Source organism: Balaenoptera borealis, assembly GCF_965194805.1.
Source record: "Balaenoptera borealis genome assembly, contig: HAP1_SCAFFOLD_787, whole genome shotgun sequence".
NCBI lineage: Eukaryota > Metazoa > Chordata > Mammalia > Artiodactyla > Balaenopteridae > Balaenoptera > Balaenoptera borealis.
Genome location: NW_028123414.1, coordinates 235001 through 249923, shown reverse-complemented (window position 1 = coordinate 249923; position 14923 = coordinate 235001).

Genomic DNA, 14923 nt, shown 5'->3' with positions numbered 1-14923 from the left:
GGGCAGATCTCATCCTAAGTGTACAGACTGCATGTAGTAGTTACAATGTTCTTGGTTGCAAGTGAAAGAAAAGAGGGACTCAAATGTATTAAAAAATAAGCAGCGTATCGTATCACATAACAACAAGTCTGGAGGCCAACAGTTCAGGCAGCCTCAATGCCATCCTTCTTCACTGGGTCAACTTAGCTCCTTTGTGGTTGCAAGATGGTGCCCACAGTGGTAGGCATCACAGGCAGACAAAACAATACCCAGCAGGGGAGAGGACTACTTCTCCTTTGGAGTAAGATCTTTCCCGTAAGCCCCTGACAGACTTAGCTCACACTGGCCCCCACACCACGCCTTATTGGCTAGGACTGTGTCCCATGCATGTAGGTAACCTAAACGCTGATAAGAAGAAGGGGAGAAACACGAGCAGTTAGACTAATCACGTGTTACTCCTTGGGGCTTGACCTGAAGCTCCTGCCTCTCCTGAAGCACAGGGCTATGCAGAAAAGGGTGGATTCCCCAACAAAACAGAATAAAACAAATAACGGGGGTTTTGTTAGGAAGGAAAAAGGGGAGATGACTCCTCGGCACATAATCAACAGTGTTTGCAACATTAGGCTTGGGGAAGGTTAATGTTCTGTTTTCTTTGTGGATGACTATTACCTAACAATTTTATTTATTCTTTTTCATGCTTTTTGCTCCTTTCCTTTCTCCTCTGCGCTAGTAGTCAGTTGAATAAATCAAGCGCTGTATCAACAGGAAAGAGTGTCATGTGTACAGTGTACATACGAATCTAATTAATCAAAAATATGTTGATTAGACGTGAGTGCACTTTCAGGTAAAAACCTTGATTCAGATGCTTCTGATAGCATAGCCATGCCCAGCTGTTCACCACTTGAATCGTGCTCTTTCATGGCCTTGTGCCCGTTACTTGTGCTGATTCCTCTGTCTAGGAAGTCCTTCTCAGTTTCCTTACCTATAGTGGATACTAGTGATTGCCTCTCCAGCGTCCATTCTATCCTTCTAGTAATTTGCTTGAAGAGATGGCGAACTGCCAAGCTACTTTTTTCAGACTCCCTTGCAGCTAGGGTCTTGATCTGAAATAAGTTCAGTCAATCAGGTGCACTTGTGTAAGATTTGGAGGCAGATGCAAGGAGAAGGCATCATTCTGTTGCTGTTGCTGTTGGCCAGCAAGGTTTGAGCAATAATGTTAAGAGGCATTTAATGCTGTTGGACTCAATGTCCTGTTTCAGTGTCTAGTCACCAGTTTCATGGGTGTGAAGAGCCCTTGCTGCAGCACCATCCCAACTTCTGGAACATAGCTACTGTGGTAGGCCCGTGAACTCAATAGCCCAGGGGTACCCCCCTGACTTCTGCCCCTCCAGCTCATCAATTTTGTAAGCCTCTGTTTGGTTCTCAGTATTAAATATTTCTCTGTTTGAAACACCTAGAGTGGTTTCTTCCTGTACTAAACCCTGACTCATAGATCACCTAATTCATATTCAGCCTTCCAGGCACAGCCTGGGTCTTCCCTGAGCCACCAGGTTGGGCCAGGTGCTTCCTCTGTGCTCCCACCACGTCCTGCCTGGTAAGCCCATGCCTCTTCATCTTTGCACCCCTGGCACCAGTGTTTGGCTCACAGCATGTGCAGCAATCAATATTTACCGAACTGAAGCTCCCTCTGCCAAGATACCAGACAGGTCCTGAAATCTAGTCTAAAGGGTGCCCCACCTCATGCCTGGTCTGCAAAGCCCAAAGAACAAGTGGCTCTAGACTTACACTGGATTCTAGATGAATCCAGAGCCCTCAGCTTTTCCGTACTTTAGTCCCCCACACAAGAGGCCACACCAGAATTGAAAATTTGACCTGGTCCCCAGGAAAAGGATGATAAGGAACAAGGCAAGTTGCTTATCTCAAGAGTTACCATCTGGTGGTTTTCAGGACCCTCTACTGCTGGGCCTACAACGAGGCCTGCCATCAATGGCAGCATAGCCTTTGGAGCGAGGAAAACCCAAGTTGGAAGGTGTGTGCCGTTGTGTAGCAAGTTACTTTCTGAACCTCAGATTCTTAATCTATAAAATGGGGTTGATAATATCAACCTCACAGGATGCTTGGGGGTAAAAGAGATTATATATGTAAAATGCTTAGCACAGTGCACGCACATGGGAAATGCCCGATACCCATCAGTTACTGTTACGGCCACCATTGTTGTTGACTGTGCCATCCCTGTACCACAATTCTGTTACATATTTTTTACTTCATATACATATACTTTCCTTCAGCCCAAACAGACTCACATGCAGTTAGACTAGAACGTACTTCTCTATACTTTCTCCCGAGGTGTTCCATTTTACATCATGATGTGATTAACCCTTTTCTGCAGAAGATCCAGCTAGGCCCAAGTTTGGGGCTGTGCTGAGGAAATAACAAAACCATCTATGTCAGTGGCTCTCGACCCTAGCTGAAAATCAGGATCACCTGGAGAGCTAAAAACAAAACGGCAACAAAAATAAACAAATAAAACGAAACCAAGAAACAATGTCTGGGTCCGTCAACCAGAGATTCTGATTCAGTAGGGCCCAAGCATCAGTAGATCTTAAGGCTCCCCAGGTGATTGTAATGTGCAGCTGAGAGCCATGGCTGAGAGTGGGAAAGATTAGCGCTTCCATCGCCTCTGGGAAAGAAGAAAGAAGCTCTTACTTTTCTATAATCGCCACCACAGTGGAGGAGGGGAGAGGACTAAAGATTACAGTTGAATGATTCCACTTATAATGTGAACAAGGCATTCTTATTATGAACCTGGATAAATGACTCATCATGTTAATCCTCTGATTAGTGTCTGGGTTTCTCATCTAGAGGTGTCTGATCTGATGAGAAGAGGAGTTATCAGAAATGCTCTAGGACATGGAAAAAGCTAGCCTGGAAATACCTGTGAGGGATTTCAAGTTGGCTTGTGGGTGTCTGTCCTGTGCCAGCCCTGTGCACACTCGCACACTTGCGGGCTGGTTGCTGATGTCAGGTGTACGCACTTTGATCCAGGGCAAGTGAAATGATCCCTGCTTTGGCATAAAATCTAGCTAATATCTAAATGCTAGAGATAGCTGGTGACAGCTGGGAGTGTGCTCAGACATAAAGTACAGGCATAGCTCATTTGATGGCGCTTTGCAGACTTTGCTTTTTCACAAATTGAAGGTTTGTGACAACCCTGAGTTGTCAGATGATGGTTAGCATTTTTTAGAAATAAAGTATTTTTAAATTAAAATATGTACTTTTTTTAAAGACAGAATGCTCTTGCACACTTAACAGACTGAAGAATAGTGTAAACATAAGTTTTATAGACATTACTGGAAAACCAAAAAATCCATGTGACTCACTTTATTGTGATATTTCCTTTATTGCAGTGGTCTGGAAGCAAACCCACAATATCTCTGAGGTATGCCTGTACATCTAAAAAATGTAACTTTTTTCCCATTATTAAAGTGATACACAAAAGAAAATAGAGTGAGAAAACAGAAAAAATAGCATGAACCCAGTAGAAACTAATAACAGACTTACATAGAGTTACGAGGTGCTAGACATGGTTTTAAGCTCTTCACCATATAAATTCATTTACCCCTCACTACAACTCTATGAGGGGTAACTCCACTTTACAGATGAGGAAAGAGGACCTGGAGCTGTTGTGTGACTTGTCCAAAGTGGCAGCTAGTAAAGGAAGAGCCAAGGTTTGGACTCATGCTGCATTTAACAGGGTAGGGTCAACCTCAGAGATATATATAGCTCATAAGGTAAGCTTTATCCAAGGATTCAATGCCACTTGCTAAAGTTTAAAAAGTTAATCTCAGTTGCCATTTATTCACCCATTTATTTCACAAATATTTACCAAAGGCATCTATGGGCAGCACACTGTTCCAGGCTTGATTATCAAGATACTGAAGAGTATACAGAGGCTACCTGTCCAGTCATTCCTATAGCATTGAACTCTCAAGTGTCTCAATATGTATAATCAATACAAGTATAGTAAGATTAGAAATGCAATAACTATTCTCTGATTACAAAATCCAAAACCAATACTTCAAAACTTTCAAAATGTCACAGTCTTACTAGATGGAATGTTTGGCACGATCCTCCGTATTTTCATCAATTAATAAGTACACCTTGGACAGTAATTTAAGTTGAACCTCATGAATTCCACTTTGTAGCAACACGTTTAATATAACAGTAGTGTCTTCAAGTCAGAAATTTGGTGTTTTTGGATGGATGGATGGATGGATGGATGGATGGATGGCTAGATGGAAGGATAGATGAGTGAATTAATAGCTAAGAATGCCTGGCAATGTTCTGGTTGCTTAAAAATTGCATCTTTAAAAATAATTCAGTGTTTTCCAGTTTGTTAAACAATAACTATGACTCAGAAGAAAATTGTGATTTCTGTCCTTTCCATGGACTAAATATGTAACTTCAAGGAAGCCATTATGATGCCAGTCCCATCTGATTGTTGTGAGGATCAAATGAGCTAACTGAAATGAATTATGTAGCACCCTGCCTAATACATGTTAAACAGCATATTTTAAACTGCCTTTAAAGTGAAATACTATATGCAGAAAAGCAAAAATTCAAATGATACAAAAAGCTATACAATGCAAAATACGTTTCTTTTGGCCAAGTTTTCCCGCTATTATTACTACTATTATTAGAGATCTCCAAGCAAAAATAACATCTCCCTGTTGATTAAGAAGGGAGAGGTTTACAGACTAGGAGATAACATCCTTTGAGTCAGAACCAAGTGAAATAACACATGTATTCTGGTTAAATTCCAGCATGAGTGATTAACATTCTCCAACTTCAAATAATTTTTATTATTAGCCAACACTTGTCCATCCCCAATAATACACATGTTGCATACAGGCCACAGAATGAGGCAGCCTCTCTTGGCATGTTCACAATCTGTGCATACTTTCCACTGAGGTGAGGGTTTCCCTTTCTTTTTGATTGCTATTCCATAGCTTTCCAACTCCCACTACTTTCAACCCTGGGATGTTTGCCGACACTGAGTGCCAAGTAGTTCCAAAAACACCAAAACAATATAAGCACCTGTAGAATCCCAGGGAATGAAAGAGGTAAAGTACATTTTAAACATATTTATTAACGGTTTTAATGTTTGTGAAGAGATTTATATTTATTTCTTTTAACTTTGAGGCTGGGATTAATACACGTATTCCTCATTATTTCTCACAAAGTCTTGTTGATAAGCAGGAGGAAGAGGGCTATTCTGCAATTTTGTCTCCCAGTCTGTGGAAGTGGGATCCAGGACACAAGAACGACTCAGCCCTAAAGTGCAGTCCTGAGTCCCTCAAGAACTCAGGCCCTCCTGCCTTTTTCCCGCCTTCTTCCAGTAGAAGGAAGGGGTGGGGGGAGCGGGAAACAATTCAAACCCTCTTTGTAAGCGTGTGAATGAATTTCAAGAATGTTAAACACCTCAGTCTTCCAACCTAATTAGAACATGTAGAAAAGAGGCATCTTTAGGACATTTAAAACTTGCAGCGTAATAACCCATCTGGAGAGCGCCACAGTGCGTCCCAGTGGTCGAGGCGCCCAGCAGGTCTTCGCGCGGGCTCCCGCAGCTCCGTGCGCTCCGGATCCCCGGCGGCGCGCGGGTGCGCAGCTAAGCAGCGGGTAGCCCACGGCGGTGGGGGGGGGGGGGCCGGCCCCTGCCCATCACAGAGCCCGGAGCCAGTGCTGCTTTTCTCTGCGGGCGACTTCGAACTGCCTGGATTTTTAACCCGATAAACTGATAAAGGACTAACATGTCTGGAGTCTTCCAAAGACAGAAAGAAAATCACTTTCTTGTCGCAACAGTAAGATTTTGTTACGAAATGCAAAAGTAAAGGTTAAAGCCTGGGAGATAACCGGTCGCATATGGGGGGAGGGGGGAGGAGGTGGTAAAAACTGTGGCTGTCGCGTCCCAACTATCTCGGTTCGAATCCCGGGTTTGCCATTTGAGAGCCTACTCTGTGCTAGGCGGTCGGAATACCGCGCTGAACAAGATTATCTAGGTTGTGGCTTTCCTGGGGGGAACTATCATTAGCTCGGTTCCCTTGGTATGCTTCTAAACTCTGTTTCTTCACCTATAAGAATTGTTGTAAGGATCTGAGACATCCTGTATTAAGATGAGAATGATTAACGCGCCGTCTGACACACAGTAGGGGCTCAGTAAGCATTTGTACTTCTCTCAATTTGAGCTCACCTGGTGAGGGCAGCGCAGAGAGGAGACAGGTGCCACGGTTAAGAATGATTCTTTGAGCAGTTCTTTTAAACAAGCGCTGGACTCTAAGGATGCTTAGCTGCAGATAGGAGAGCTGGTAGGTGCCCTGGAAGCTAGGGTTCATAAGCTAGAACATTACGGGAAAGTGAGCCCCGCACCAGTGGACGCCAGCAGAGAACTCAGGAGGGACTTCTAGCTAGGGTTTCCCGCTCCGGGTCTCAAGAAGGCGTGATTAGCATTCGCCCCGCCCCCCCATAGCTTCCCGGCCGGCGATTGGCCCACGCTCCTCGGCTGCCAGCTCCAGGCGGGGCCGGAGGGCGCCTGGGGAGAGGCTGAGCCCGCGGGGCAGTGGGCGGGGACGCGCGGAGAGCGTGGCGGGGCGGCCCACCAACCGAGCCCCAGCGCGAAGGGGCGGGGCCGGGGCGGAGCCTCCCGGCGGGCATTAGAAGCAGGTGACCCAGGCTGGGCGGGAGAGGTCAGTCAGTCCGAGGCCGTGACTGCACTGCGGCCAGCGCGGCCGCCGCCGCCGCCGCCGCCGCCGCGCGCAGTTCAATACCCGCCGGAGGTGGGCCAAAGGGTGCTAGAGCGCGGGGGAGGAGCGGAGCCCGGCGCGTCCCGGGAGAACCGCCACCGCCCCCAGGAGTCCGCTGGAGCGCGGATCCCCCTGCAGGGGAGGAGAAGAGCGGCGGGCGGGACGCGGCGGCGGGCGCGCACCATGCAGTCCTGTGAACAAACACTGGCAGCGATGGGGGAAAATAAATGTCCCTGGACTTTGGACTAGATTACAGCCAGATATTCCAAAAGCATCGAGACACTGCTCTCTGCGGCCTCTGAAAACAAATGAGACCCATAACACCCTTGCATAAGCTTTTAAAACATGGATCAGTGTAGCAAAAGGAAAGCTGTTCCCCCCCCCCACCTCAATATATTTTTCTCTTCCTCCTCTTCTGAGAAAGCCTATATAGTGATGAGCACACACTTTACTGTTAGAGAATTCTGTTTGCTTTTCTAATCTGTTGAACCATTCCCTCATTTATATATGAAAGCCTATGTATTGATGAATACACACGTACACACACCACGCATACATACTTTACTGTTAAAAATTCCGTTTGCTTTCCTAATCTATTTAACCATTCATTCAAGAAGAGTGTGAGGCCATTACTGGGGAAGGGGGTGACAGTGCATTGGCCAGCAGAATACCAGTGACCAGGACTGAGTGGGGACTAAATTTAAGAAGCTAAAATGGCAAAAACAATTAAAATTTGAGGATGTCTCCCTAGAAAAACAGCAAGTGTAGGGATTTGCGCTTCATTTATACCAAAGTTGGAAAAGTCAGATTTAAGCCCAGGTCAGTTTTTACGTTATGGATATTAAGTAAACAAGTGTATAGTTTCCATAGTGTATTTAAGCACTTTGCTGGTGGAAAGAAGCCTGGTGTTATAGTTTTCATGGACTTTCAGAAGCTATTCACGTTTATAAAAATGCACTGCTCTTACACACTCATCCTCTGAATCAAAATTTCAGTATATTCGACAAAACCTTGTACACAGAGCTCCAGAACTTTTTGCACATCTAATTCCTCTACTTGTTCAGAAGCTTCTTAGAACCTTGAAATAGATCCCCTGCCTGAGGGCCAGTTCCTCTCTTGTTTTTCAAATGAGGAACTTTTCTGATCACCTTGACCTCTTCCCTCAGTTAACATGTCTTCCCAGAAAGTACATAGATTATTCTGCTGCCTTAGGTCATTGTGCCTAATTTGGGTTTGTCCTCTTCCTTTTTTTTTTTTTTGTGGAGGAGTGTAAAGATGATGCAGAATGTATCTAAAAGTCGTGGGATGATGTGGTTGAAGTGATTTAATTCTTCCTGTTAAAACAACTATTTTTCATTTTGGCAACATACCAAACCTAAAAAGAACAACCAATTTACTTTAAAAAAAAAAAAAAAAAAAGACAGTTAAGACAAAGGATACTAAGCCAAGGAGAGGCAATACAGGTAATGCATTTGGAGGTCTAGGTCCAGGCCAACTCTCAGAGCTGCCTCTGTTTTCAGCCTCTGTTCTCACCGCTGCTCTCCCCCTCCCTTCCCTCAAAGATGAAGCCCACCTGCTTCCCTCAAGTCTTACCTCAGCCACCCCTCCCGCTACCCAGGGCAGAGAAGCCCATCTATTTATGGTCGCCCCCTATTTCCATCTCATATGCTGTTTTCTTCTGATTTTTATTTTTATTAGGCAAACAATCCACACTCATGAAAACAATTATAAAATGGAAGGTTGTGGGGTGGTTTAGCAGCTTCTTCACAGCCAGCTCTGTGATTTTAGTGAGGATTTAAGGCCCAGTTTAGTTTCACATGTACAGCTTTTGGGCTGTCCCTTTCATGGTTCAATTGTAAGCAACGTCTCCCATCACAGATTAGGGGGTAAAGATTTAGAAGGAACTAATATGTGACCTCTCAGTAAATCAGTTGATAAGACTTAGGAAGTCATTTTAATTTCTATTATTAACCTCACACTTTGAAGTTGTCTAAATTGGCTGAAAATAAGTATTCTTGGTGCCTTATTGGTTTATCCTTGCAAACCTTTGTCTTGTTTTCTCGTAGTCATTTCCAGTGATAAGCCTGTGTGTGTGTTGTGTGTAATTGTGAGCAATGTACAAGCTTAAGTAACGTGCTGACACCACTGTTTCCAAGTTGGTATTCATTAGGCCGTTTCCTCCTGGGCTAGGGCTGCACTAATCCTGACACCGGCTGCCAGGAGAAAACCTCATGGATCCCACACCGCACCTTAATAACAGCATCCGTGACCTGCAGTCTCAAGTACAGAATGGGAACCCCAGAGCTAGGAAATGTAGTTGTATATTTTAATGAACTGCTACCCCTGCTAAAGAGGCTTCTTTCACTTTTGTGCTCTACAGAAAGACCAAGGGGGGTAGGAGGGACAAAGCTTTGAATAACTGCTTTCTAACACCGAATGTGGCCAACAGGACAGAGAACATCACAAATCTAGGCAGGTGTGAGGTACAGTGGCTGAGGATTTCCTGCTCCCCCTGCATGCCCTTTCTTGCCTCCAAAGTCCGATCAAGTGATCCTGGGAAAGAAATACGCCTGGGTTGAGGAGGGTGGTTTTGAAAGAAAAAGCTACCAAGACATTAAAGCAGGGTGAATGAAGGGTAGGCAGGATGAAAGTAACTAAGTAACCTGGCTCAGAACTCTCAAAAGCTTCTAGCAGCTTGATGACAGTTACAGGATTTATTTCAGTCTGTGGTACATCATTTGAAGACAATATTACTTCATGTTGTTCCAAACTGTATGTATAGTGTGTATGTGTTGTGGGTGTGTATCTAAATAATATCTATTATCTATACGAGAGATTTAGTGACTGTTGATTCGGGTCTGGTGCAGGTGACTTTATTACTGAGCCGAGCGAGGCACATCCTGCGTCAGTGGTGCGAGTCCAGGGCGTTCAGCGCTTTTTCTGACTTCCACGTGTGTGTAGTGCCTGTCCCACGCGGTATTGTCAGTGTCACGTCAAACCCAGAACTCTCAAAGCAGAGCCAGCGATATTTTCTTTGTAGACAATCAACTAGAATCTATAAAATTATTACTGGCAGGTGATTATAATTCCAGATCCCTAACACTAGCAAAAGGAAACCCAGAGCACCTTGATAAGAAGTTTTCTGTTTTTGTTTTGTTCCTGGAAGTCAGTAGAATAGCAGTTGTATGTGGTTATATTAGTGTCAAGATACTTAATTTGCTGACCTTATTATTTCAGAAAAAAAAAATTGTATGTATTATATTTGTGGGAAGTTAAAATAATGCTTTGAGATTTTTATCAACTCTGGAGAGTAGTTATTTATGAAAAACAAAGAAATGTCTATTTTTGTTTCTTTGTTCCCAATTACTGTAGATAAATTTTAAAGTGCATTAAAGCAATGGTAAAGCAAATAAGATGCTGTACAAGTATTTTTCTCATGCTTTCATGGAGAGACACTGTTTTCTAAGAGTATCTGAAGGAGGTATGTGCATTCTAACTTCATGATCAGATTTCTCGGATGTACTTTGAATATAAGTGGCAACGTTTTTATTGATAATAAAATCAAAGAAATTCCAATCACCAGAAGGAGAACTAATGAAAACATGTTTTACCTGAATATACTTCCTAGGTTTCTCCTGCTGATCCTGTGATTGTTTCATGATTCACTTGAAGAAATGAAGGAAAATACACATAAGAACAGAGACATTACCTGAGATTGTGTTCTATTTTATCAACCCTCCATCTATACTCTGTACTGAAGCAATTTGGCTAGAAGTGCTGCTGTTGTTGTGTGTGTCTGGTTTGCAGTCAGAAACTCCCAAAACTTCATCATTCAGCAGTTAGATCCACAACTTTGTATTAAGGTCTAAATACAAGTCAGGGAACCCAGATAAGATAAGAGGATATATGGTTCTCCCTCTGTATTTGTGGGTAATTGGTTCCAGTCGTCTCCCTCCCCCCCGTGCCACCCCATACCAAAATCCATGGATGCTCAAGTCCCTTATAGAAAACGGTGCAGTATTTACATATAACCTACGCACAATCCTCCCATCTTCCCCCGCACCCTCCTTTATACTTTAAGTCATGTCTAGATTACTTATAACACCAAGTACAAATCCTAAGTAAGTAGTTGTAAATATAATGCAAATGGTTGGTGGTGTGCAGCAAATTCAAGTTTTGCTTTCTGTAACTTTCTGAAATTTTTTTCCCTAAATATTTTCAGTCCATGGTTGGTTGAATCCACTGATGCAGAACCTGTGGATACGGAGGGCCAACTGTAAATTGATTTAGAGTTGGCACTTCCCTGACAATCTGGACAGATGCTTAGTAAACCTGAGATAATTAATTTAGCATCAAAGTGAGTACTATGAGCATTATTAGATTGGTACATGTTAGGGCATTTGGGAGAAGAGAAAATACAGCAGTTGAGCTGGATCCTGGTGCAAGAGCCACTGTGCCTTACCCGTACAGGTCTCTAGTTGGCACATCTTCCCAATGCTTTCTCATTGTTCATTCCCCCCAGTGGAAAAGGGGGGCACTGTTGGACTTAGGAAGTTGGAGAAATAGGTAATAATGCTTCTTTTAGTGATTTAGTTACAGAGCTCTTACGTGCAACAGAATGAGAGGAAGTAGAATGGTTCTGTGCATAGATTTGGGAGCTAGACTGATTAGGGATTCAACTCCCAGCTCCATCATTCATGGGCTGTTGATCCTGAACAAATTACTTAAGCTCTTAGTACTTCACTTGTGTCCTGCATCTGAGTACTTTCTCATCTGTGAAAGGGGGATAATGATAGTACTTATATTTTAGGGTTGAGAGGATCTAAAAGATTCAATCAGGTTAAGGTAAGTAAAACAAGGAGGAAGCAGCCATTCAGGCATGGAATGGAAAGGGAATTGAAAGACTAGTTTTCAAATTTGTGTCTGCATAAGAATCATTTGGGGTTCCTATTAGAAATGTAGATTCCCAGGCTTCAGCTCCAGGAATTGAGATTAATTTGGGATCCCAGAATTAGGTCTTTTTGTTCTGTTTTAGTAAACTTTTAGAATTATTTTAGGTTTACAGAAAAGTTGCAAAGATATATCCATTTTGCCCTAATACTAACATATTATCATAGCACATTTGTTAAACTAAGAAGTCAACATTAACGCACTACTGTTAACTCCAGACTTCATTTGGATTTCACCAGATTTTCCACTGATGTTCTTTATCTGTTCTAGGATTCCACATTGCATTTAGAGAAGCTTCATTTCTTACAGGGACTTTCAGCCCATGAGAGGCAGGTGGTCTGGAGACCACATCTTGAGAAACACTAGGACATGTCAAGGGCTGAGGAAGGTCAAATTGCCCCATCCTCACCACCATCCTGGTGGTGGGGGTGTTGGATATAGAAATTTGATTTGAAGAGTTGGGATGGAATCCTCTCCCTTAGATGAGAGGGGTTACCTTAAGAAGTGAGGCATCTATTCCTAACGCCAGATGAAATGAGTTTTGGAGTTTGGAAGGTGGGGTTGCTGCCTAGCCTGAGGAGATACATCTAGGGTTGTGGGCAGATCAGGGGAGTGAGTGCAGCAAATTGGGAACAACTACTTTGTGGGAACACAGGAGGGCTCAAGTAGTTGATTAAAGGGGATTACAAGGGGCCAGTTAGCCCGTGAGCCATATAAATCCTGTATTTCCTGGAACCTGGTGATAGTGTTTTAGAAATGGCTCATAGTAGTAACCAACATCAAGCACTGCCACATTGGACACGAGCAGAGAGTCAAAGGGTGAAGCTGAGATGACCTTGTTGAGAGAGGGCAGTGGGAGGTGGACAAAACACTGATGCCCTGCGTTTGGAAGAGTCGGTTCCCACAGTGAGGAGATAAAGGGCCACCATCTGGGGAGCTAGAAGTAAAGGTCAGTAGAATTGAGAACGGTAAGATGAAGGAATAGATGTTGTAAGAAAAAGCTAGCAGAGTAATTTGAGGTCTTGAAGTAGAGATCGACATATTCTTGAGGACCTTAGGTCCTGAGGCTGTCACTGACTTTCTCTAATCACATTCAAATTATTTAGCTGCCCTCACAGCAGTTAAGTAATCACCTAACCTGTTCCTTTTTTTTTTTTTTTTAAGAACATTAACCTCTTCATTTGACTCTGGATTTCTCTTAATTTCTATACTACTTCACTTTCCTGGTTCTTTCTGCATGTTAGAGATCCTAAACCATAAACCGGTATTCATAACATTTCTTTCACATGAAGTACATGTTATCTCATCTGCCAAACCCATTTAAAATGGACTAGTGGAAATTGCCTCAGAAGCCAAACAGATTGCACCTGTGTACAAGGGACCAGGTGTCTCTGAAGGGCTCCTAGATCTTTTGTCTTCTTGCTGGCACGGTGTCAGGCTGGCCAGGCTGGTGAGTGGCTAACAGTTAAGATTTTAGGTGATCTAATCCTTAACTTGATAGATGCTGGGTGTAATCTACAGATTCTGCATAGAAATTAGCACTTACCCCTGGGAGAGCCCCTACCAGCTGTCAAGTGCTTTACCAAATAGCTCTATACTCAAGAATGCGGCTTCTGGGTGAGGGAACAGTCGTAGTCATTTTACATGTGGTTAGAGAGAAGTCTTGGGTGATGAAAGATTTTAGCTAACCTACACGCTATAGGTAAACATTTCCAAAAACATTGCATAACCTGAATACAGAGTGAATTGTTTTCCAGTAAATACTGGCTTCAGCATTTTTCAAAAATCAAGGAATGGTATATTTTATAGAATGGGAAAACTAAGAAATGAAATTTGACCTGTTGTAAAACTAGGATTTAGTGCTGTTGAATTTCAATAATGGGCATACAGGGTACATTAGGAGTAAATGTGAAAGAATAGGGTCATGATGGAATCTGATACAGGGTGGAAAAAATTTCTCTTAACCAGAAACACTGGGCCCTAAGAAGTTGTCTTAGGGTCAACCACATGAATTTAACATACAAAAATGGCAATTTAATTTGGTTCAAACATACATTTCAAACTTTTGTCTTTTCCTTGTAAAGAATAAAGTTCAGTTCACGGTATACCAGAGTTAAAATTGCACAGATGTCAGTATTCCAATAGAGAAAAATAATTTTTTTTAAAAAGCGAAAAAGTAAAATTTGAGTTCAGGTAGTCAGATATCCTTTTATAGTCTTACTACTTTAGGGAACCAACCCTTCCTCGGTATAAAAATCTGGAAAAAAATGCCATAGTTGCCACCCTCTTAATAACTAGTTTCCATGCCCCATATTTGTTGGAGAACCTACTTTGTGATGTTTAAATTTTTACCTTAAGTTGCCTCAACTTCCCATTTATTAAAATGGCTGTATTGCCTCTAGAATGAAAGCTGAAGGGGAAAAGCAATTTTTAGCGATTCCCCTTATTCTACCAACTTGTTCTTGAAGCTACAGTCATGCCCAATGTTCCTACCCCCAATTTTTTTTTTTTAAACCTTCGACCACTCGAGATATGTCAGCATTTCTGCTTAGTAACTGGCATATTACTACGCGGTGCAAACTATTGATATAAACAGTGACTTGTGATAGATTTTTTTTCCCTTCTGTACTAAATCAGATCATTTCTCCTCATCAGCAACTTAACAAGAACAAAGTTAAAGATGTGACCTCAGGAAGGTAACTAAGGTGGATGAAATACTACGGCAATACTATCAGGACTGATGGAATATTGCTCAAGTGCAGTGGCTAGGGTCTAAAAGAAACTTTAGAGATCTGGTATATTTCCAACTGAATGTTAAGTGAAATAGCATGTTAAAGTCAAATTACGTGGCTTGTTTAAAAGTCACCCTCTTAACAGCAACCACAATTCTACTGCTTCCTGTTCTTCCATTTTCTTTCCTGTTCAATTGCTTGAAACCCTCAAACAACAAGTTCTGATTCTACAGTATTCCTGTAATTCCTTTCTCTGTGTATTTACCTACTTTTATCTTTCAATGTGCATTTCCATCTTGGCACCATAACAAACAATTCAAAAATGCCATCTAATGCATTATGCCACTGAGCACTGTAGCCAGTGATTTTAAGTGTACTAGATTATCTTCAGGTTGAAAAGAGCGTAAGCTGAAGAAATAAATGTCTACATCTTAACTAAAGGCAAAACAACTTATGAATGGT